At 44.3% G+C, this 23,911-nt stretch overlaps 1 protein-coding gene across 10 annotated transcripts in view; it reads right to left on the bottom strand.

The window, feature by feature from the left end:
• Positions 1 to 23,911, bottom strand: part of LOC111869826 (protein hu-li tai shao) — a 159,252-nt gene that overhangs the window by 69,733 nt on the left and 65,608 nt on the right. Inside the window, exon 3 of one of the 10 annotated variants that reach the window (XM_023861618.2) lies at positions 1,886 to 1,970. The exons of the other annotated variants lie outside the window; for them this stretch is intronic. The gene's annotated coding sequence lies outside the window, so the exon portion shown is untranslated. The remainder of the gene's footprint in view (positions 1 to 1,885; positions 1,971 to 23,911) is intronic. 10 annotated transcript variants of the gene reach the window in all.

The following is a 23,911-nucleotide window of genomic DNA, read 5'->3' as shown; positions in this document are numbered from 1 at the left end:
ACATATTCCTGCCAGTTTTAATATCTATTTTGTAATCAACAAGTGTGTAACCCCGGTCAAAGTTTGACACTTCTCTGGCCATTATCTCCGTAACCGTTCAACTTTGGACATAGGTGTTTTGGGTTATATCGGCATACTTTAACATAAGGAACACCCTCCCGAAGTTTGGCACATTCCTCCTGGGACACCCTGTATAACACATAACTCGCTTTGTTTTAAAAATGCCGAAGAATGGCGAATGGACAGGCGATGAACAGGAGCCACACATGTGAGACGCCGCGGGCCCGGAGCGCTAATTACCGAATCTTGAAGGCTCGAGAGATAAACAGGGCGGAAGGAAAAGGCGTGCAGTAACTGGTAGAGAAACATTCTTTCACCATTTCCATCTTTGAACTGGATTGAAGTCTATGTTCAAAGAATTACAGACGATCGCGACGTCAAGCAGTTATATTCACCTGTCGTGCAAATCGGCACCTTCTGTAGCCTACACAGCAGACAATTAACGGAGGTATATGTCACGTAACGATTCATCACAAGCGCCTGCAAAGCCCGACCTGGATTCCACACGTGGGTGAGCAGAATCATTTTGTCTGCTACACAGTAAACTGCAATTATTCCACGCGATATGCGATATAGAGGCAGAGTTAACGCTATTTGGGTCACAACCACTGCTCATACTAGGCCGGATGTAAAGATATAAATATCGGATGTCCAGTTCACCTGAATAGTCTCTGAAAACTGGGATTATAACGATTATATAGAATTACTGTGTAATGTGGTACCTTGGTATCCGCTATAGAACAAGCAGCAGCCCTCATGGCGGTGTCAGCTACTGTAAAAGGTAAAGTTGTCCCTGTACTTAATTAAACACTACGCTAAGAAGGCGTATGGGGGAGTGGATGTACAGATCCACGTTTTCGTGACCTCGGCACTAGTTGGAGGTGAGTGCTCAGCTCCACGCCCCGGCCGCTTTATCCCGGGGAAAAAGCCCCCGGTACACACTGGATGGGCCCCAGAACAGGTACGGACGACGCGGAGAAGATAAAATTCTTGCCTCTACCGAGATTCGAACTCCGACCCCTCGGTCGTCCACTCCGTAGCCAGTCGCTATACAGACTGCAGTGTTAACTACTCGGCCTCATTAACACTGCAAACATTTTAAAGTAAAAATCAGTAATATCCTGAAAGATGAACGCATATGATTACTCCGAAATTTTGGTAAATACCTACCAAACTACACGGCGTCACATACCAGAAAGGCAATAAGATTCATAGTAACCTTAAATCTCATTTGAATGGGTCACCTCTACGGCGTTTCTATCCTACGTGGGACCCGAAGTGTTCGCTCGGAAATGGAAAGCATTCATTCGGTTAGACACAGCATAGGAAAACCAAAACACCTTATTAAAACAAGGTAAAGGATGGCGAATTCCTGGAATAAGAAAACGTAGTCAGTGTCACAATGTTCTAAATGAGCTTCACCCGCCAACTGGACTGTCTAAGAACTGGGGGGGGGGTTATATGTGGCTATTGTGGTTTGACGGATAGTTTTGTTTTTGAGTCCACCACAATATTCCGAAAAAGAAATAAAAAAATCGCCGTTGTCCATAATCAGTTTCGCGTTTTCATAATCTATCCATCCTTCCATCCATCTATCCATCTAGCTATCTATGGCTCTACAGCCCTTGTGGACCATGGCCGCCTTTTCAGTTTCTTAATATATAAACAGTCCGTAGGACACCTTGGACGTGAGTCAGCCCGTTGCAAGTCCGCTACCTACACGCAGAATAACACAAACAAAGAATAAACGCACAGAGACATCCATGCCTCGAATGGGATTCGAGCCCACGATCCCAGTGTTCGAGCGAGCGAAGACGGTTCATACCTTGGTCCGGGCGGCCACTGGGATCGGCTGATAAACTTACTGCAGGGTAGAAAATATGAAATGTGTGGCCAGAACTGCGAACTACCTGTAACAACAAACAAGTCCCTTGAGTACCACCCAAACCCTTTATCATCCAGCACACGCATGTTGGTCTAATGTTTAATGCGACGCTATGACATAAAAGAGTGGGCACCCCTGTCCTATAAAATACAGACTATATAGCACGTTTCCTGTTACGCCTTGTTTATCTACTAAAAAACTGAAGGATTACTCGGTCCTACATTACGGATGTCAAATGATGATGACTGATTACTCTCCAAGCAACGTTTGGGGGAAATTTGGAATGTCTGCCTTTCTTTAGCAATATTACTAATGGAAGGCTGTTGCCCACGCCGCCCACTCGTGTACTTTCAGAATAAACTACAATACTTCTTACTTAACATTTATTGTCTTGGGTCCCCTCTCATTTTCTCAGCTTCAAGTTATGCCCCTGAGTGATCTAAGCAGTCGTGCAACATCACTTCAGTGTCGATAAATTTAAATAAAACAACTGGAGTTAATTTGCAGAGAAAGTAAGTTACTTATAAACATGTGGTTCTTCGAGATCAAACAAAGCTTAATAGCTTTGATTATCAGAGATTTGGGGCACGCGGAAAGGTAGTTGGTTGAGGCACTATGCTACAAGCCGGAAGGTCGCGGGTTCGATTCTCGATGAATTCACTAATTTTTTAAATTTACCTAATCCTTCCAAAGCCGCACTATGACCCTGGCGTCGACTCAGCCTCTAACAGAAATGAGTGCGAGGAATCTTCCTGGAGGGTAAAGGCGGCCGGCGCATAAGGCTAACTTCACCGCCATCTGTGAGTCGATTGTCTAAAAACGTGGAAGCCTCGACGTCTCACAACCCTATCGGCCTATTACAGGGATAGCTTTACCTTTTACCTTCACTATCATAGAATTGCCCAACTAACTCCATGGAAATGAGCCCTTCATGAGAAGCCGCCAGTTGCTCAGCTACTCAAGAATTTCCCAACATTTTAGGGAACCCGGAGGTTCTTTACCGTGTTCACAAGGACCATCCACCGGTGCGTCCTGAGGCAGATCAATCCAGTCCATACCACCCCATCCTTATCTATCATCTGTTTCACTATTACCCTCCCATCCATGTCCACGTCTTCCTAGTGATCATTTTCCTGCTGGCTTCACTCACGAAAATCCTACATGGTTTCAGCTTCGCCTATATGCGTGCTACATGCCCTTCCTATCTCAACCTCCTTGAATTGTTTGTTATAATTATACTTGGTGAAGAGACTATTTCTCGCACTTTCTTGTATGAATACACACATTAACAATGACGTAACTGTTGAACCACATTACTCGTATTGCATGACGTTTATACCCACTGTATTACAATGTACAACATTTCAATGATAAGAGGACAAATAAAATAACTGAAGCGAATAAAGCTACATATTTGTTTTTATTACTGCTAGTGGGGTGGGACTAAGTCCGTTGTACTGCGGCCACTTCTAGCCTATTGTACCAGCCCCAGATGATAGGTGAGGGTGATTGTGGAGCAATTGGTGGAATGAAGATTGGCACGGGAAACCGAAGTGCTCGGAAAAAACCTGCCCCAGCGCCACTTTGTCCACCACAAATCCCACTTGACCAGACCCCGGGATCGAACCCGGGTCGCCGCGGTGGAAAGTCCTTAGCAAAATTTCGTGTGTTTCTAAAATTGGCCAAAGATACTTGTATGTCCCAACATACTGAATTTTGGGATCATCAGACACAAAAACTGGGCCTTACAGAGCATTTTAGTGTAATTTTTATGAAAGTGATGACTTCCTGTGGTTTTCATAAAATCACCAACGGAAGCCAGATTCAACTCTCACACATGGCAACACTCCCTCCAAATAAATGGTTTATGAATGGTTACTTCTATAGCCCGCACTCATAGTATCTTGAAACGTTATATATTCTATGACACTTCAGAAATGTCCCGACTTTGCATCAAATAACGTATTGTAGCGTGTAGACCCGTTACTAGGTAACGATCGCAAACAAACAGGTTTGTTTCCAAGCCAACGAATCAGCACGCAGCAACAGAGGAACTGCTAGAAGCGGTGTTTTCTCTGGTCCGTGCCGCGACCGCTGCTACGTAACAGCGCGGTAAACACACCGCTACAACAGAAGAGCGGTTTTCTACGCGGTCTGTACCGAAGGGTTATCAATGGGGCAAGTTTAGAATTTAGTTCAATATCGCGTGTGGAGGGGTGGTCAAATACCTCTACCCGAAGCCCCGCGAGTCGCAGGAGACGACGAAAAGGGAACCCAGTACCGCCTGGGCCACCCTGTTCCTGGAGGCTATAAATACGCGGACCTGACCCGCCAGGTTAGGGAGTCTCGAATCTGAGACAGTAAAATGTGGTCATGAGTCTCGCGAGACTTGGACCTGAGAATGACTGCGCTGGCGAAGCCCAGAAAGAATTGTAAACGACAGACCTATTTTCTCTTCAGAGAAGACGTTACATAAAGAGTATAACAGCAAGTGTTCAGTTGGAAATAAAATACTGGTCGTGAGTCTCATAGGGCTTGTCGCCAAGATGAACTGATTGCCGGTAAGCCGCCAGCACTAAAGTAACTCTTGACTCTGATTAGTTCAATTATGGGATGTGTGCCCGACTGTAAGGACGTAAGCGGACAGTGTTAAAACCCGTTACCAGGAAACGTCTAGTAAAGACAGTGCAGAAGAAATAATGTGTGTATTAATTTCTAAAGTGTGTAAATCAGCGATAGTTACTTATTTGTAATTACGACCTGTAATTAGTTAATAAATGCAAAACCCCGTCTATAATCACTCATACTATGTGACAGTATGTTTTGTAAATTTCTATCCTCTACTTGAACAAAAATGGACATCCGGGTTCAAACTCCGGTTACGTAGCCTGAAGCAAGTCATCTTGTTGCACATACGGTCTATTTTTCAACCGAAGATCTTTAAATCTCGTGGCACAGCTGGTATGTGCAAATACTGAACTTTGTCGAGGTCACATTCTGGACTTAACTGCCGCATATGTCTGTGAGCGCACGCGCGCGTGAATGCGCACAGAACGAATTTTCGCGTGGCGTGGAATGTCACAGCTTACAAACCTGCATTTCGCAGCTTAATTCACACCAGTTCGCAAATTCTAGTCACCATTAACACAGGCCAACGTTCTTTAACAAACCTGAAAAGAAATCCCTTTTATAACTGGTTGCTTCATTCGTGTTCCGTGTCCTTTCACTTCACTAATGGGTTGCGATGAATAACAGGCTCATTACCTTCTTTCCTGCCAAACTTTTATACCAAGCTCAATGGTGCGAAATTCAGGATTACGTGGGGGGGGGGGTAACAAGAATTCGAAATAAGAGAAATTCACATCAAGTCCGGGTAATTCTAGGCGCAAGTGAGGATATTAAATTTAACTTAAAATAAATAATATTGGGAGGTATGGACTCTTGTTACCTCGCTTAAGGGCAGGGACCAGCGCTGGGTTCTTTTTAGCATGACAACGAACCACTGGACCCCATAAAATGCTGGAAATTTCACAACTGAGCACTAAGTACCTTCTCTGTTCCAATTAGTGTTAACTGATTTGGGGACACGATGCTTCATGGCATCGTGATCGTTGGGCACACCCCATAAGAAACAGAGTGACGGAGACAATATGCAGACCAGACGGAAGACAGATGTACAAGCATAGCGTCTGAGTCTCTTCCAGTTTATGCCGCATAAAGGCATGATTCATCACACCATATTTTACTGGACCGCCTCTGTGGTCTAGTGGTCAGAGTTCCTGGCTACAGATCCATAGGTCCGGCTTCTATTCCCAGTGGTACGAGATTTTTTGAGAAGTAGTGGGTCTGGAACAGGGTCCACTCAGCCTCGTGTGGATAACTGAGGAGCTATTTCAAGGAAATAGAAGGTCTAGAAAACCGAAATTAACGGCCGTGGAGATTCATTGCGCTGACCACGCGACACCCTCTATCCGAAAAAGTTGGCACTAACTTCGCCGACAAGCGGCGGTCGCTCGGTCGGTATAGTTCACTTGCGGACTAAACCCTCGGATTAAAAAAAAAGAAAACTTCTCCACGCGGTTAAATAGCCCGTAACGGCCCAAAAATGTGCAACTGGAGGAATGTAACGTGATTTCACGACATGTTTCCGCTGCTAACGAAAAAAACACAGTTGCACCTGAAAACACAACTGGTTTAATTACGATCGTATTTAACCCATGTGAAAACCTCTGTAACCACGTTCGAAAGAGTCCGGATTCACACAGACCGGCAAGTTGGGCGTGACTGCTTACACTCCGCATTGAACAAATGCACCTGCAAATTTAAATTATGTAAAAACTATGACCTGGTGGGACGAACTAACGCGAAACCTTACAACTGCATGAAAAAACAAGTCCTCTAGCTGTAGAATCTAATGTTACATCTTCTGTGACGTCGCCTCCATCTTCAAAGCCCTGATTGCCCTGAATATGGATGCGATATGCTCCTTCGGAACGTCCGTTAACTTTCAACGGATAAAACGCTATATGCCACAAGACAGAACTCATGTCCTCAAATTACACAAGAACAGTAGCACACCCACACGAAGCAGGAAGGCGTTTCACAGCAGCAAGAAAACGGAGATCTGGAAATGGAGTTTCTTGCACGTACAACTCTAGGCAGTTTGGGATTTATGGGTTATGTACAGCTAAAAACTCTTACATAAGGAATGTTCTTCACATGAAGAAAAGATAACGAGAATGATGTTGATAGGTCTATTTCCAAGCGCCACAATATCGTTAGAAAGCGTCCAAGAACCATATTATTAATGGGGCCTTCGCTTTGGTCTCACTCTCCATTGCTATTCTGATTAACGAACCATACAAACCACAAGCAAGGGGTCGTCTCGGGATCTGAGGAAAACCACATAAGCCCTCAGACGGGAGAGCCTGTTTCCGGGACAAGATTTGAAAGCAAGACCTCCCGAACACCAGCCAAGAAAGTTGAATACTTTGAAAAGCATGATCACAATACACGAAATTCCGTATTTGGGGGCCTTTCTTTTTTTCAATGGCTCTCAGTTCACTGTCCTCTTATTCATTTCCGTAATAATTTTTCACAGACGGGAGGACTCCTTGGACGATTGAACAGCCTGTCGCAAGGCCTCTACCTAAACACAGGGCTACACAAACAGAATAAACACATACACATACCAAACATCCATGCCTTCAGTGGTCTTCGAACCCACGAGCCCAGCGTCCAAGCGAACGAAGACAGCTCATGCATTAGATCGCGCGGCTACTGTAACCGGGTTCTTTAGGGCCTAATTAGGTAAAAATAAAAGGCATAGTTGTCCTTGTGCTTAATTACTTAAGCTCCACGTCATGAAGACGTAAGAAGTATGGGGGAATTGAGGTATAGCTCTACCAAACTTGACTTCGGCAGTAGATAAAGGTGAGCAGTTCCACCCCCGGCCGCTTTATCCCCGAGGAAAGAGCCCAAGTACCCACTGGATAGGAAGGGGCTGGGCCCCAGACACTGGGCCAGTTGCCACCGTGGGCAAAATCCCTTGCCCCTACAGGGAATCGAACCACAGCTGTCCAGCCTGTCGTTATACCAACTGAGCTATCCCGGCTCCAGGGCCTACTTACAAACATGTAGTTGTGTAGCTTACCACTGCCATTCTTTGGCGGCACAAAATGACACGATCTACCAAAGACGACAAAAAAAACCCCCAAGGTCTTTCAGAAAAGGATAGTATACACAGAAATCGGAAAGGGAACGCTTGTTACCGAACGGGTTGATGTAGTCCTAACAGAAGTCTTACTCCACTGGAACACCAGCCCAGTCTCAGGCTACTTCAACAGATTTCCGTGGTTTTCCTAAGCTTCCCCCCCCACACACACACACAAGGAAAACATCGAGACTGTAGGTCTACCTCGATTAGGCCACAAACGTTTCTTTCAAGAATCCCTCCTAACTCGTTAATCGTCCTATCATTACATGCTGTGTGACCTAGATTAGTCCACAGCAGACACTCGATATCCAGTGGCAAAGCAGTCCACACTTCAAGCATCTGCTGTTGACTCAAACGTCTCAGAACATGACGTGGAAACTAATTCAAATGGCCTTAGCGCCATGCCTTCCATATTTGCCTAACGTCTGAAGGTCGTTTAAATCTGTACGAGAATGTAAAGAGCGCTCTCATGCCAAACCATCTGTCAACTACATTTCGTGTGGTCTGAAACAACACACTGCCCAAGCACCCTCCGCCAACGCTTGAAGTAACCTTTGGTTCGGCCAAGTACAGGATGTTCAACCAAGGAGGGAACTTCGCAACACCGCTTACCGGGCCCAACATTCCTCACAGATTGCCGCTGTAACTGTAACGGCGCACGTTTATCAGCGCTAATGTCTCATTCTGCTATCAGCAGTTACAGTATCAATCTGTGAGGAATGTTGGGCCAGGTCAGCGGTGTTGCGAAGTTTCCCCCTCAACTGAACGCACTGTATAATTACAATGATCAAGTCGAGAAGGATGAGATTGACAGAGCACGTAGTACGCATGGGAGAGAGAAGGAATGCACCTTGGAATTTGGTGGGAAAGCCAGAAGGAAGGAGACCACTAGGAAGATCTACAGGAATGTGGGCGGACAATATTAAAAAGGATTTTAAGAGAGGATGGGATGGTCTGGGCTGGTTCAAAGTCCGGACAAGTGAAGGGCTCTTGTGAACACGGCATTCAACCTTTGGGTTCCATAAAATGTTGAGAAATTCTTGAGCAGCTGTGCAACTGGAAGCTTCTCACGAAGGCCTCGGTTCCATGGAGTTTGTTAGTTACACCCCTAGACATTCTGATGTTTTACTGTCAATCCTAACTGGCCTTACATGAACATATTTTTCTGAACGACCTATTGGCTACCTACATCTTTATAATTTTATCCTCTATTTTGAAGGTTGGACATGAACCTTGTAGTTCTAGATCAACCACATTACTATCCTATAGGGTTTACTGGTAATGAATTCAAACGTCACTACACAACAATTCCTAAACCGTCGCAAGGTAAACTCGCAACAATTTTTAAAATTACACATTTGGAAATACAAATATATGTTTCACTGCCGTCACACTTCGAACTGCGCATGCTCGCAGTGCTTACCAGAATTTGTACAACTTCATGGGTTCCCGGGATGTCATTTACTTGAAACAAGAGAAATTATTAGCATCTTGGCGGACCTTAAAAAGAGAGAATTTCATTATTGATGATAATGATTACGACGACGGTTGTAATAATAATAATAATAATTATAATTGTTGTTGTTCTCAAGGCTCAGGATAGTGACCAGCAGAGACCTCATGTAAACATGGTAAATGGGCTTTCGGGTTCCATAAAACGACGGGGAAACCCCGAGTAGCTGAGCCACCAGTGGCTTCTCAAGGAGGGTTCAGTTCCATAGAGTGAGTGGATGCGCAATAATGTAAAAATATGAAAACTATTATTTCTTACTGAAAACCATCATAACAATCAATAATACGTGTAAGTAGCTCTAGGAGATACATGTGCTACATGTTTCGGCCTTCAAGAGGCCATTATCAGGCAAATACATTAAACTTTCCGTTACTGAACTGCATGTCAAATATCGGATACAGTGATAAATTTCCAAGTGTATACAATGTAAAAGTTGAAGTCTTAAATAACCAGTCACACAGTCAAAAGTATAGTTAAAAGTTGTATATGTGATGGTATTTGGAAGTTGGTAGTTGTAATCGTAATATATGTAATGTTTATAGAGACAAATTATATACACTGTTATGTTGTAAAAAAGTAAAGTAAAAGTAAAGCTATCCCTGTACCAGGCCATGAAGATCCATAGGGTTGAGAGACGTTGAGGGTCCTACATTATCTAGACAATCGGCTCAAAGATGGCAGTAAGGTTGTCAGCCTTACGCGCCGGCCGCGCTTTACTCCCCAGGAAAATTATTTAATTAATTCCTGTATGTTATTATTTAATATTTGATACTATTTGACGGGCGACTCGGTTGTGTGAATGTCCGATTTAATGGAGAGATAGATTACAATTGATTTGGGACGTATTTCCCAAAAAAAAAATGAAAAACGTTTCGTTAAGTATTTAAAGGACAGCACGTTTTAAACATTACCGCGCGGAACTGAAGACTCCAAACACCTCGGCTAGGAATCGAACTGTGACCACCCAGAGTTGCACTATACTGACAAGAAATTGTTTGCACTGAACAGAACTTCCGGCACATCACAATGTCCTTGCACTGCAACTTCTTTTTTTTTTTGGGCAGTGTTGAGTGTTGCAGGATGCGCAGGCGAGGAAGCGTCTAATTTTCACTGCGAACTTTCACCCTTCCTACTTTACTCGGCTCTTCCTTCGCCGGGTCCCAACGAACACAATTATCCGATTTCCTCATCTGTCTGCACGCAACGTGGGCCATAACTGTGAACCAGGGCTGGGTACGTCCAGCTCTTACGTCACATCGTGACGCGCACCTGAACGCCTGCCTCGCTGCTGGCCATTCCGTCCTTATGAGCAGTATCCAACACGTTAATTTCCGTGTCTACGCTCCATTGGTACAGTAAGGTAATAGCTGTCCGTGCACTACGCCATGACGACGTATGGGGGGACTGCATGTATAGATAGATCCACGTTTTCTTGACTTCTGCACTAGTTGGAGGTGAGTGGTCAGCTTCACGCCCCGGGGGACTCACTGGATAAGAGGCTGGGTGGGTTCCAGAGCCGGTCTTGTCGACATGGAGTGAAATTCTTACTCCCGCCGGGATCCGAATTCCGACCCCTCGGTCGTCCAGCCCGTAGCCAGTCGCTATACCGTCTCCTTGGATTGGTACAATACTGGACATTATCGCCAGACATTACCTCTTTTCGACGTGTATATGACTAAGCAGGACGATGTAGCGGTGACGCTACAGACTTGTATTCAGGTAGTGTCCAGTTCGAAGCTCGGCCGGGACACCCACTATCCTGAGGATTCCCATGGCTTCCCTCCGTCCCTATGGGTAAATGATGCGATCTCGATTACCCCACGACGAACTTTTAAACCCTTTCCGATCCATTATTCACCAATCATCGTACCATTCGATGCTACAAAGTCTGAGCTACTGACTTACTCATGGAGCTGAGCCCTTCTGGAGGAGCCGCCGATTCTGCACCTACTCTAGAATTTCCCAACATTTTATGGAACCCGAAGGTTCATTGCCGTATTCACAAGAGCCCTCCACTGGTCCCTATCCTAAGCCGGATCTATCCAATCCATACCATCCCATCCTATCTCTCTAAGATCCATTATAATATTGTCCACCCACCTACGCCTTGGTCTTCGTTGTGGTCTCTTTCCTTCTGGCTTTCCCACCAATATCCTATACGCATTACTCGTCTCCCCCATTCGTGCTACATGACCTGCCCACTGCATGCTTCTTGACTTGATCATTCTAATTATACTTGGAGAAGAGTACAAGTTATGAAGCTCCTCATTATGCAGTTTTCTCCAACCTCCTGTCACTTCATCTCTCTTCGGTCCAAATATTCTCAACACCCTGTTCACAAACACTCTCAGTCTATGTTCCTCCCTTAATGTCAGATACCAAGTTTCACACCCATACAGAACCACAGGCAAAATTATATTCTGATTTTCATGTTTTTGGACAGCAGACGAGAAGACAAAAGGTTCTAGACTGAATGATAGCAAGCATCACCCGAGTTCAGTCTCGTTTTAATTTCCTTCTGAATCAGTTTTTGATCTGTTATCATTGTTCCCAAATATCTGAACTGTGCCACATTTTCAAAACATCTGTTTCCTATCTTTATGTCATGATTTTGCCCTGCATTTTGGTGACGAGACAGTAACATATACTTAGTTTTCTCTGTGTTTACTTCTAGACCAACCCCTTTATTTGCGTCAATTAAAGTTTGTATGTTTTTCTTTATGGTATCTACATTATCACCCAGTAGATTCACATCATCAGCGTAGAACAAAAACTGACGTGTCCCGTTTAATTTCACTCCCGTCTATTGACAAGCGTCGTTAAATAACCCATCATAGAGATGCAAACAGTTTGTCGTCCCTGAATCTAGCCCACCCCCCCAGGAAGCACACAACTTGGTGTAACGTAAAGCTGTCCCTGTGCTTAATTAAGCACTACACCATGAAGCGTATGGGAGAGTGGGCGTATAGATCCGCCTTTTCTTGAACTCGGCACTAGTTTGAGGTGAGTGGTCAGCTTCATGCACCGGCTTCTTTACCCGGCGGGAAAGAGCCCCCGGTACCCACTGGACAGGAGGTTGGGTGGACCCCAGAGCCGGTCTGGACGACGTGGAGAAGAGACAATTCTTTATCCTACCAGGACTCGAACTCCGACCCCTTACTCGTATAGCCCATAGCCAGTCGATAAACCGACTGCGCTATCCCGGCTCACTAACGACATCCTGGCATTCAAAAACGAATTCCAGACATCGGCAGCGGAGATGAATGGTCGGTTTTCACCCCGAGCTGTGAAGGTAAAGACGGCAGAACATAAAGCTAATCGCTCACTTCCGTCTATTGCTGATTACCTAGATAGGGTGAACTTTACTTCCAGGTCTTCTGGTTCTCCAGTATCCACTTTGAATTAAGTAAGATTAGGACTGAAGTCCAAAATGTTTTTTTAATAATAAAGAAGTGCTGGTCGCCTTCCGATGATGGCCATCTGTGGCCGAAACACGTAAAAACTCTACTTTATTATAATTATTGAATATTTTTGCATTTGATGGAATTCAATCGTAATTTCACTTTTGTTATAGAGTGCAAGGGCTGCGCATAATGTCTATCATAAAAATCCACTTTGGTATTATTTTCACGTGGTCTCACTACAGACGGTATTTTGGTTCGTAATCGGAGTTACTGGACACTTACACCCGTAACTACAAATATATAAGCAAGTCTCAATGAGTTACACACTCCAGATATCACTGTAAACACAGCACACAGAAAAGTCAGTCTTCACTAGCCGTTGCTTGGTAGCGGCTTCAATATAGGACGTTCCATTTCTTCTGGGTTCCCAAACTGGCCCAGGTCTCAGCTACCAGCGTCTCGCTTCTCACATCTGCAACTCCTGACTCACTCGTTATACAGCCCCGGCACGGACCGCACAGGAAGCACAGCAAACGTCTCTTCCATTATTGCTTGTTCTCTCGTTACGGGTTAAACGTGTCCACAAAGCTGTTCCCTAGTAATGGCTATTGTACTGTCGCCCGTTTGCACAGCTGTTACTTGGCAATGGGTCTACATGTCACATTATCGTTCCATCTACGTCTGTCTTAAACTTGGCTTCTTACCTTGAGCTATCCCAACAAAAATTTTGCACGCGTTTCTCATTTTCTCCACAAATGCTGAAGAAACAATTTTTGTTTTCACATTTCAAACATTCCACGACAGGGCATGCGCATACGTGACGACAGCTGCGAGGAATACTTGATAGTGACAAATTCGAAAGCGTCTTTTGGGTTTCGTGTAGATCATTAAACTAATAATGAAGCCCCACTGGTGCTTTGGAGATTTCTGGGAAGGATGTTATACATGGAACGTTCAATAATGTGACGAGAAAAGATAACACTTCTGTGTGTTCAAGATTTTGAAAATCCACAGTTAAGAATGTATATTTATATAGGACGGGCAGATCAGTGTTTAAAAGCGGCATTCAAGTGTCATGGAAAGATAAATCGTGATTAACCACTTCCTGTCACATGAAATGTTCTGTTGCTCTCGTGAGTTCATCCACAAACAGACGATTCTTTATCGGTCAGACGAGAGTACAACAGCCCTTACTCAGAAAACTANAAAAAAAAAAAAAAAAATACCAACGTTCTTGTTTCGTATACAGAACCATGAAGTTGCGTCATACATGAACCCAGCCCTGGTGATAGCCCGAGAAGCTGACAGTACAGATCTCCCTTGTGCTTTATCCCAGAGAAGCGTAAGACTATTTGTGCAACGGTCCGAGCATCAACTTAATAAGATGTCAATTTAGACAGTGAATTGGGTTTATTTAACATTTATCGTCCTTTCACTCCGTCCTCCAAGTACTTCTCCTTCGACCTACATTCGCCAAAATTTCTTTCAGATTGACGTCTTCTGGGCTGTGATACCGTGTAGTCCTGGAGATGGATACCGATGTTTAGATGAAATATGCCCCTTCCATCATCAGAATTTATAGACGTAGAGTTAGAAATCGGTTAGGTTCTAGGTAGACAGCTTTGAAGATGGTCATCCAGACAAATAATAAATGTTGCAACACTCAAGGCACATTCCATCTCGAAGAACTTGCTCATATTAATCACAGAAACACATGGCTACAACTGTACTTAACCACATAGGCCAGTCTTTAGTAGAACTCAAATCGATTCTGCATTTACCAGGAGCACTCAGGAGGTATATCACATTAATTCGAGATTATCACGAACGATCCCGCGTGGAGACCTGCGAGTCGTAGGAGGCGACGAAAAGGAAGTCTCAAATCTGAGGCAGTAAAATATGATCATGAGCCCTACGGGACTCTGACCCGAAAATGACTGCTCTGGCGAGAGCCAGCAGCAACTGTAAACGACAGAGTCATCCTCTCGTCTGAGACAGTGACCCAAATCAACAAACCCGCAACTGTCTGAAAGTAATAAAATTCTGGTCGTAAGGCCCCAGGTGGGTGCTTTATTCCAAGACAGACTGGAGGACTGGCCGTCGGTCGTAACATAGGACTCTGACTAAGATTCATACTATCACGAACGGTTGAAGGCTAAAGACACAAAAAGACATGCTAAAACTGACTCTTATTCTGTAAGTCTACATTACACTTTCGATTACACAAATACACGAAACGATGCTTTTTTCTACTATAATATGAATCAGGTCTTTTTTTTTTTCCTGCCAACGACTGCCTCCTATCCAATTTGATTTGCCCAGGGCCATACCATGTCGAGACGTGGCAATGTTCTATGAAGGACGGCTATAATGCACGAACACTGAAATATCAAATCGGCAGTAAAAAAAGAGGTAAAGTTGTAGCTGTGCTTAACTAATTAAGCACTACGCCATGAAGGCGTATTGGGGAGTGAGTGTATAGATCCATATTTTCTTGACCTCGGCACTAGTTGGTGGTTAGCTTCGCGCCCCGCCCATTTTACCCCCACGAAAAGAGCCCGGCGGTACAAGTCGGCAGTATCTGCATAAAGTAAATCAAACATTAATAACTTAATAAAAACTGAAACCCAGTTCTGGGACAAGGGCGTGATTATTAAAAAATATGATTGGTAACGTGTGTATTTTGAAACCCGAATGTAGAAGCTAAAGAGTCGCTCTATAGGCTCCAGTAACAGAAGTCGGTTTTTGCTTATTAACGTGAAAACCTAACAGCCCAGAGGCCAATTACAAAGTTAGAACTAGTACGAAGAAACAAAAAAAAAACAATATAAAATAGGGCACTTTACATTATAGACAAATAAGTACATTTGCAATGGTTATGCAATTATACGGCGAGAAATGATTATAAAAAGGGTAAAGCTCTCCCTATAATCAGGCAGTGGAGGCCCATAGGGTTGTGAGACGTCGAGGCTCCCACATTTTCTAGTCAATCGGCTCACAGATGGCGGTGAGACTGTACAGCCTTACGCGCCAAGCTATCCCTGCAACAGGCCGTGGAGGCACATAGGGTTGTGAGACGTCGAGGCTCCCACATTTTCTAGACAATCGTCTCACAGATGGCAGTAAGGTTGTCAGCCTTACGCGCCGGACGCCCTTTAACCCCAGGAAGATTTCTGATACTCATTTCTGTTAGAAGATGAGTAGACTCCAGGAGCCATAGTGCGGCTGGAAGGAGTAGATCGATTGAAAAATCCAATGACCTCATCGGAAATCGAATCCGCGACCTAATTTTCCACAGCAATAAATACCGTGGTAAAAAAAAACTGCCTAAAGTTGCCCAACAAATCCATTTAAATGCTTACGCCATCGCTACCACTGCTTTCGCTATTAACACCACAGCTCACTGGCTTTGCTTTCCCCCCAAGCAACTCCCACATCACCCCCTCCTTCGCGCAAGCTAAAGCAGCCATAAAGCAACAGACAGCACATCTATAATTCATAACGTTCGTAATCAATACCTAGGGCCTACGGCTTGTCCAATTTCAACTCGTGAAGATAAAACTTAACAAAACTTCCTCACAGCAAAAGTGCTTCTCTTATCGGAACTCGTCGGTAGTGGTTCCACCTGCATGGCCCAACATTAGGCGATGTCTCTTTAGACAACTGCTGTCTTGAAACAAAGCCGCGACTGAAGACGGGTCCGTTTCCTGTATGCGAGAGAAGGACAGAGAGGAAAAGTTCAGTGTCCCCCAACTACACGTCACACTGCTGCTTTGCATAACAACTGGAACAAAAAGAACTTTATGTCAGGAAACAAACAGCCTCGGGAGCAATTCAATAAGCAACTAGTGGCCTGTTGTTTCGTGCAGTATTCTGCACAGAGGTTTCTATGTCTCTTAGAGTACTCCTTCAGTGAGGCTGTTACACCGAGAAATAGTTTGTGTTGCCACACGTGAAAGTCTACAGTGAAATTTCCGGTTTCGGCTCCTCAAAGGTAAAAATTCACGAGGTTTACATAAAAAAAATAACTGTAAGGTAAGGTAAAGTTGCCCCTGTACTTAACCAATTAAGCACTATGTCATGAAGGCATATGGGAGAGGGGATGTATAGGACTGTTAAATTACTTTTTATGATGAAGCCATAGCTTTGACCTGGTGCTACTGGTTTTATGCGGTAAAATAATTTCACACGCACACTTAAAAACCGCTTATCAATGAAAGGGCATACAACTCCAGCTTATATCTATCTATCTATCTATCTATCTATCTTATCCTTTCTGCTCCCACTTGGGGCATAGGGGATCCGTGAAACGCTTCGTTTCACTTTGGTTTCTTAGACACCCGGTAGGACTCCTTGGACGAGGGATCAGCCCGACACAAGGCCGCTACCTATACACGACAACACGAAGAATAAACGCAAACATCCCTGCATTGAGTGGGATTCTAACCCAGCATCGCAGCATTCGAGGAAGATCACATCTCATGCCTTAAAACGCGCGGCGACTGTGATCGGCCCAACTTGTACGAGTATACGGCTAGCGATACATGAAATTCGTAATTTTCACAACACGTCGCTGTTGCCTTGTTCTACTCTTCAAGCCTGCAGATGGACACGACTCGACTTCGTGATATCGCACCTCAGAAGACGGTACTCTGCACACTCACTGCTATTACAGCCGCCAAGTCCAACACAGAATTCGCCTGTTTCTGATATCGCCGTTCTTGAAATCATACCACCAGCAGCGTTTCGGCGGCCTTCTGATGATACAGCTGGTAAAGAACGACGTTGATTATTCAGTCGTTTCTGCATTTCAGTTTTTATATATCCATTGCCTCCAGTTCTTAGTCTTCTATGTAAAAAAAAAAATAAAAAAAAAACTCTGGATATGTCAAGAACGTGATAACACTTGCTACTCATGAAGTCCCACATTACAACTTCGTACATTCATTTCCGGAACTCAAATTGGCCAGTTTTACATTTTAATAGTCAACATTCCATGAAAATGTGCGCATATGGTGCAATGCTGACAAGGAAACGAGTTTCAATTCACAGATTCGTAAGATTCTGTCTTCAAACACGTTTCCAGATGTCCTGTCTCGAAACAGTGTTTCCAGATTAGTGATTAGATTATTGAAACATGGCCATGGCTTCTGAATGTGTTTCTTTATCCAAAGAGTAACAAATTATGACCCGTGTACAAGAGCCGACACGCGGTTTGGTCTTTATTTACTCTCAATTTTAGATTCTGGCGGAGACTGTAATGTTTGATTACATATTTCCTTTGATTCTTGGCTTCTGGATTATGTTTCCTACTTCTAACCCTCTGAGGTATAATTCTTTTGTAAATGTTACAACAAAAATTCACTTCCTACCTCACGTAAAACAGATCACTTACAAAGATCAATTAGTTAACGCTATTTAGGGAAATAATCGGTTTAATCTGAGATAACGGATGTAAAGATTTTTACTGCTAAACAAGCGGTACGTGTAGTTACCACTGTGTTCTAAATAGTTCTATCAGCTCACCCCTCCTTCCTCTTCGCTTCTAACGGCGTGCGTCTACAGGAGTTGATCAACCACAAGACCAAGTGGTCGTGGGTTAATTAACGACGCTGTCAGTTGTAACAAGTGAGAAAAAAACGGAATTCTTTGATTATGTTTTTTTAATCCATTTATTCTCTCATTCATGCATGAATTTTCACCAAACTCTTCCATACTGATGGGTATTCTGATTTATTGGTTTGGAAACTCAACAGAAAATTCTTCTCTGGCATAACAGCGCACGAAGACACCGGCTCCAAATTGTGAGAGCAAACANATACGTTCCTCCGAAACGTCGGTTAACACCACATATACACGGTGCCAAATCCCAGAAGACTGCTTTCTTCATAGTCACCGCCGTGAAAGCCTCAAATCTTACAAACACATTTTTGTTAAGTGGTAAGCACAACAAGCACAGACTCTGGACCCAGCCTCAGTACACACTTCACTGTATCACGTATTCTTAACGTAATGGTTCACACACTTCATTACATCATATGTATTCTTAACGCAATGGTTCATTACATAACCTAAAGGCGCACCCGGCCACTAATGGCTTTCCGCATTTCTCGTCTCCTGCAAAACAATTCATAATGCTTACAACCTGTGGCTGGCGTTGTAATGCTGCAAGAGCATGGGCTCACAGCGGGGTCCCACACTGCGACTGCCCGTACACATCTGTCGTTCCGTGTTGCAGATCGTGTTCGGGCACTACTTGCGAACATTCTGAACGTACCCAACAAGAAGAGGCCTCACTTGCCTGTACTACCATTTTCGCTTGCTACTGTACTTTTCTGATATGCATTCAGGATACAAGCATAAAAATGAGGTAACATTATTCTGGGGGGGGGGGCACGCGGTAGCCTAGTTAGTTGAGGCACCAGGCTACAAGCCGGAAGGTCGCGGGTTCGATTCCCGATTGGAATTTTTCAATTTACCTAATCCTTCCAGCCGCACAATGGCTCTGGGGTTGACTCGACCTCTTAACAGAAATCTTCCTGGGTGTAAAGGGCGGCCGGCGCGTTAGGCTGATCTCACTGACAGCTGTGAGCTGTATAGAAAATGTGGGAGCCTCGACGCCTCGCACTCCTATTGGCCTCCACGGCCTGTTACACGGATATCTTTACCTTTTTTTAACATTCTGGGACGTCTGTAGCTACAGACGTCATGAAAACGCTTCTAATATTCGACAAAGGCAGAAAAAAAGCTATCTCGTGGTTCTTAACACTTGTCTCTCGTCCCCTCCCCCTCTATTCTAAAATTCCCAACACGTCTTACTCGTGAACCTTAAAGATCGAGCAACATGATTCCCCAGAACGGTGCTACCTGCCTACCAAATTACACGGCGTCACATCTCATAATACGGAAATATTGATGCTCAATGCCGTGAAAACCTCGGCATGTTATTGGGGGGGGGGGTCACTTCTTTGGAGTTCACAATAATTTTTTTTTACAGAGTAAGGTCGTGATCCTTGAATCCAACCCCAACCTGGAGGATCATGTCTCTGTATTTATGCCCCCCCCCAATGCCGGGGTGGCCCAGTTATACCCCACGCATCAGGTCCAATTTTTGTCGCCTTCAAACCGGGGCGGCCGAACATACACTACGCCTAAATTCCATTACAGGATAAAGAAAATATAGCAACGTCCCAAAATGATGGAGCGGGGGGGGATTAATGACACCAAAATCAGATCCTACTAATCATAGAGTGTCAACAACGTTCTACATCAGGCTGTACCTGTTCACCTGAAATGCAATCAAGAGGTCAACAAAGTCGGATTGGAACGTGCTCACGTGAAACCCAGGAACAAAACTGTTTATTTGCAGGTGAGAGAAACACTGCAAGGCAAGGAGCTCTATTTTTACCGCTGGTGTAACGCACTCAAAACCTGGCTCCTGCCCCCGCAACATGTGACGTCATCACTTCATTGATTTCATCCTGTTTGACGACGACCTGGACCAAACACAGTGCGCAAGGCAGCTAGCTACGCATAATCCATGGCGATGGTTTTCAACCTGTAGCTATCCAATGGATGGACATGATGACTTCCGCGGATCATAAATTCAGGGTAAATATACTGTGTCTACAACACTATTTTTGGATGTCATTATCAGAAACTTACATACGTCATCACTGGAAAGTTAATGGATATTACCAGCTTACAAAGGGGGCCGAAATCGCTACAACGGCCACCTCGTTGACCACAAAGGGCTGTTCTTCGGAACTGGTGCCTACTCAAGGTATGACGTACCCGTCAGAGATGTTTTGACAAACAATTACTACGTGAGAAATTCTACAAAATCTAGCTCAGGATAGGGACCAGTGGAGGGCTCTTGTGTACACGGTAATGAACCTTCAGGCTTCATAAAATGTTTGAGTGGCTTACCGGTTTCTCAAGAAGGGCTCAGCTATATGGAGCTCGTTGGTTGGTTGAGTTTCGTATTTTGTAAAATTGTCTAAAAATCAATTTGTTTACAAGAAAAACAAACTTCAGTTTCATTTACATCTGTTGTGTAGTATGGGAAGCACACAGCCGACTTTATAGAGAAATTCCAAGGGCATTTGTGTCTGTTGTGTCGTGTGGGAAGCACACAGCCGACTTTATACACAAATTCCAACGGCATTTGCGTCTGTTGTGTCGTATGGGAAGCACACAGCCGACTTTATAGAGAAATTCCAAGGGCATTTGTGTCTGTTGTGTCGTGTGGGAAGCACACAGCCGACTTTATACACAAATTCCAACGGCATTTGCGTCTGTTGTGTCGTATGGGAAGCACACAGCCGACTTTATAGAGAAATTCCAAGGGCATTTGTGTCTGTTGTGTCGTGTGGGAAGCACACAGCCGACTTTATACACAAATTCCAACGGCATTTGCGTCTGTTGTGTCGTATGGGAAGCACACAGCCGACTTTATAGAGAAATTCCAAGGGCATTTGTGTCTGTTGTGTCGTGTGGGAAGCACACAGCCGACTTTATACACAAATTCCAACGGCATTTGCGTCTGTTGTGTCGTATGGGAAGCACACAGCCGACTTTATAGAGAAATTCCAAGGGCATTTGTGTCTGTTGTGTCGTGTGGGAAGCACACAGCCGACTTTATACACAAATTCCAACGGCATTTGCGTCTGTTGTGTCGTATGGGAAGCACACAGCCGACTTTATAGAGAAATTCCAAGGGCATTTGTGTCTGTTGTGTCGTGTGGGAAGCACACAGCCGACTTTATACACAAATTCCAACGGCATTTGCGTCTGTTGTGTCGTATGGGAAGCACACAGCCGACTTTATAGAGAAATTCCAAGGGCATTTGTGTCTGTTGTGTCGTGTGGGAAGCACACAGCCGACTTTATACACAAATTCCAACGGCATTTGCGTCTGTTGTGTCGTATGGGAAGCACACAGCCGACTTTATAGAGAAATTCCAAGGGCATTTGTGTCTGTTGTGTCGTGTGGGAAGCACACAGCCGACTTTATACACAAATTCCAACGGCATTTGCGTCTGTTGTGTCGTATGGGAAGCACACAGCCGACTTTATACAGAAATTCCAACGGCATTTAAATCGGTCTGCAGCTGCGGCGAAGATGGCAGCCTGTTATGCCAAGGATGTGCTTAAATGGCATTTTGCTGTCTTAGTTTCTGCTTTCCTCTTTCTTGTGCGTACGCTTGTTCAGCCGCGCATGAAACAAAAGAAGTGTCTCCATTTTTCTACTGTACTTTGTTGCATACTACAGCGACAACATTGGCCACTGGTAGGGTCTCCCTTGCCGGACAGACGGGCAGGTTGGTGTACATGAAGAGGAACACCCTGGTCCTCAAAGCTGAAGTTGTTCCGGTAGGTAAGTAACCTCCCAACTTAAAATATCTCAAAACTCCCGTTAAGTCTACGTCAAATTATGTCGGAACAGGTTGCATTTGCATATATCAGCAGGCGGAAAAAGAAAATTCGTTGAGCCTCCTCACGCACAGTATGAGAGTTTACACGTAGCAGACACTCGTGGGGAATTCGGGAGAAATGAATTACGAACCGTCCTCTACGTCACGTCTATATTTTGAGACAGCGCAGATCCCCTCTTGGGCCGCGGTTTAGACATCAAGGACAACCCAAACAACAGACACGCGCTTCTTATTTCCCAGCAAACATAACACAACTAAAAATGTAACGTCCCTCTTGTTTTTAAGAATAAATCTTCCTTTAACATGCGTCAATATTTAATTTCCAACAACCGATATGTTGCTTAAACCTATTTAAAGCATGCGGTATATTATTCTTTTACATTTGACCGATGCTACAAGCCGGAAGGTCGCGCGATCGAATCCCTATGGGGTGGATTCTTTCAATTAACCTAATCCTTCCAGCCGCACTATGGCCCTGGGGTCGACTCACCCTCCAACAGAAATGAGTACCAGGAATATTCCTGGGGTTAAAGGGCGGCTGGCGCGTAAGGCTAACAACTTCACCGCCACCTGTGTGCCGACTGTCTAAGAGAAAATGTGGGAGCCTCGACGTCTCACAGTCCTATGGGCCTCCACGGCCTGTTACAGGGATAACTTTACATTTTACTTACTGTTTTGAAGATTAGGAACAGCGAGCCGATCCACGGATGTAAGAAAATAAACCCATGGGATACAGGAAAAATCGCTAAGTATGTGTTTAGGAACCAATGCTAAAGTGAAACACCTTCCTAGGCATCCACATAAGTTTTCGGTTCGACTGCGGCCTGTAATTACATCAAAATTTCAGTACGATTGGAGAGTACTCGTACATATGACAAAGTTAAAGCTGTCTCTGTGCTTAGCTAATTAAGCACTACGCCATGAAAACGTATGGAGGAGTGGATGTACAGATCCACGTTTTCTTTGATCTCAGCATTAGTTGGAGGTGAATGGTCAGCTTCACGCTTCGGCCGCTTTGCCCCGGGGAAGAGCTCCCAGTACCCATTGGGTAGGAGGCTGGATGGGTCCCAGAACCGGTATGGACGACATGGAGAAGTGAAAATTCTTGCTCCCACCGAGACCCGAACTCCGACCACTTGGTCGTCCTGCCCGTAGCCAGTCGCTATTCTGACTCTCCGAATAATGCATATGACAACTAAACTGGTAGGAATGGCAAGATTAATCAACCAAATGCGATGCTAATGAAATGTGACGAAAGTGCGTTTCAAGCTGACAACACAGATTTGACGATACGATCGAAAATGTCAAATATATCTCAGTGTAACTTCTAAGCTACATCACCTATTTACTTATTATTAAGTTATTTAACGACACTTTCAGTGTCCAGTTTATACAGCGTATGATGGTTGGATGTTACGTACATGATGAACTGGAAAGGTAGCATTCGTGCCCTAACCGAGGTACTATCCTAGCATTTGCATGGACGAATTTAGAACCACGAAAATCCTTAGTCAAGAGAGCAACAGTCCCGGTCTAGGTTCGAAAACCGAGCACATTCCGAATATAATTCTTAAATTACAGTGTTATTCATAAGTCCGTGAAACATTTTAAAAATTCACAACAAATAAAATATGCATCGGTTCGTGGCAATTCTTACGCCGATAGAGAATGAATCTCTCCAAGTTTTATTTAGAAGCCGCCATTGCCTGCAAATCATATGGATCTTCGCAACCGTATCACCGCTGTTGTGGCTCTGATCAACCGTGATATGCTGACACGGGTGTGGGACGAAATGGATTATTACATAGATGTCTGCCGTATCAGCAAAGGTGGACACATTCAGCATCTGAGAACGATGTAAAAAAAACTTGGCGAGTTTATCTCTATTTCAGTGTA

This window comes from Cryptotermes secundus, unplaced genomic scaffold (genome assembly GCF_002891405.2).
Source record: "Cryptotermes secundus unplaced genomic scaffold, Csec_1.0 scaffold286, whole genome shotgun sequence".
NCBI classification, from domain to species: Eukaryota; Metazoa; Arthropoda; class Insecta; order Blattodea; family Kalotermitidae; genus Cryptotermes; species Cryptotermes secundus.
This window is presented reverse-complemented; position numbering and strand designations above follow the sequence as displayed.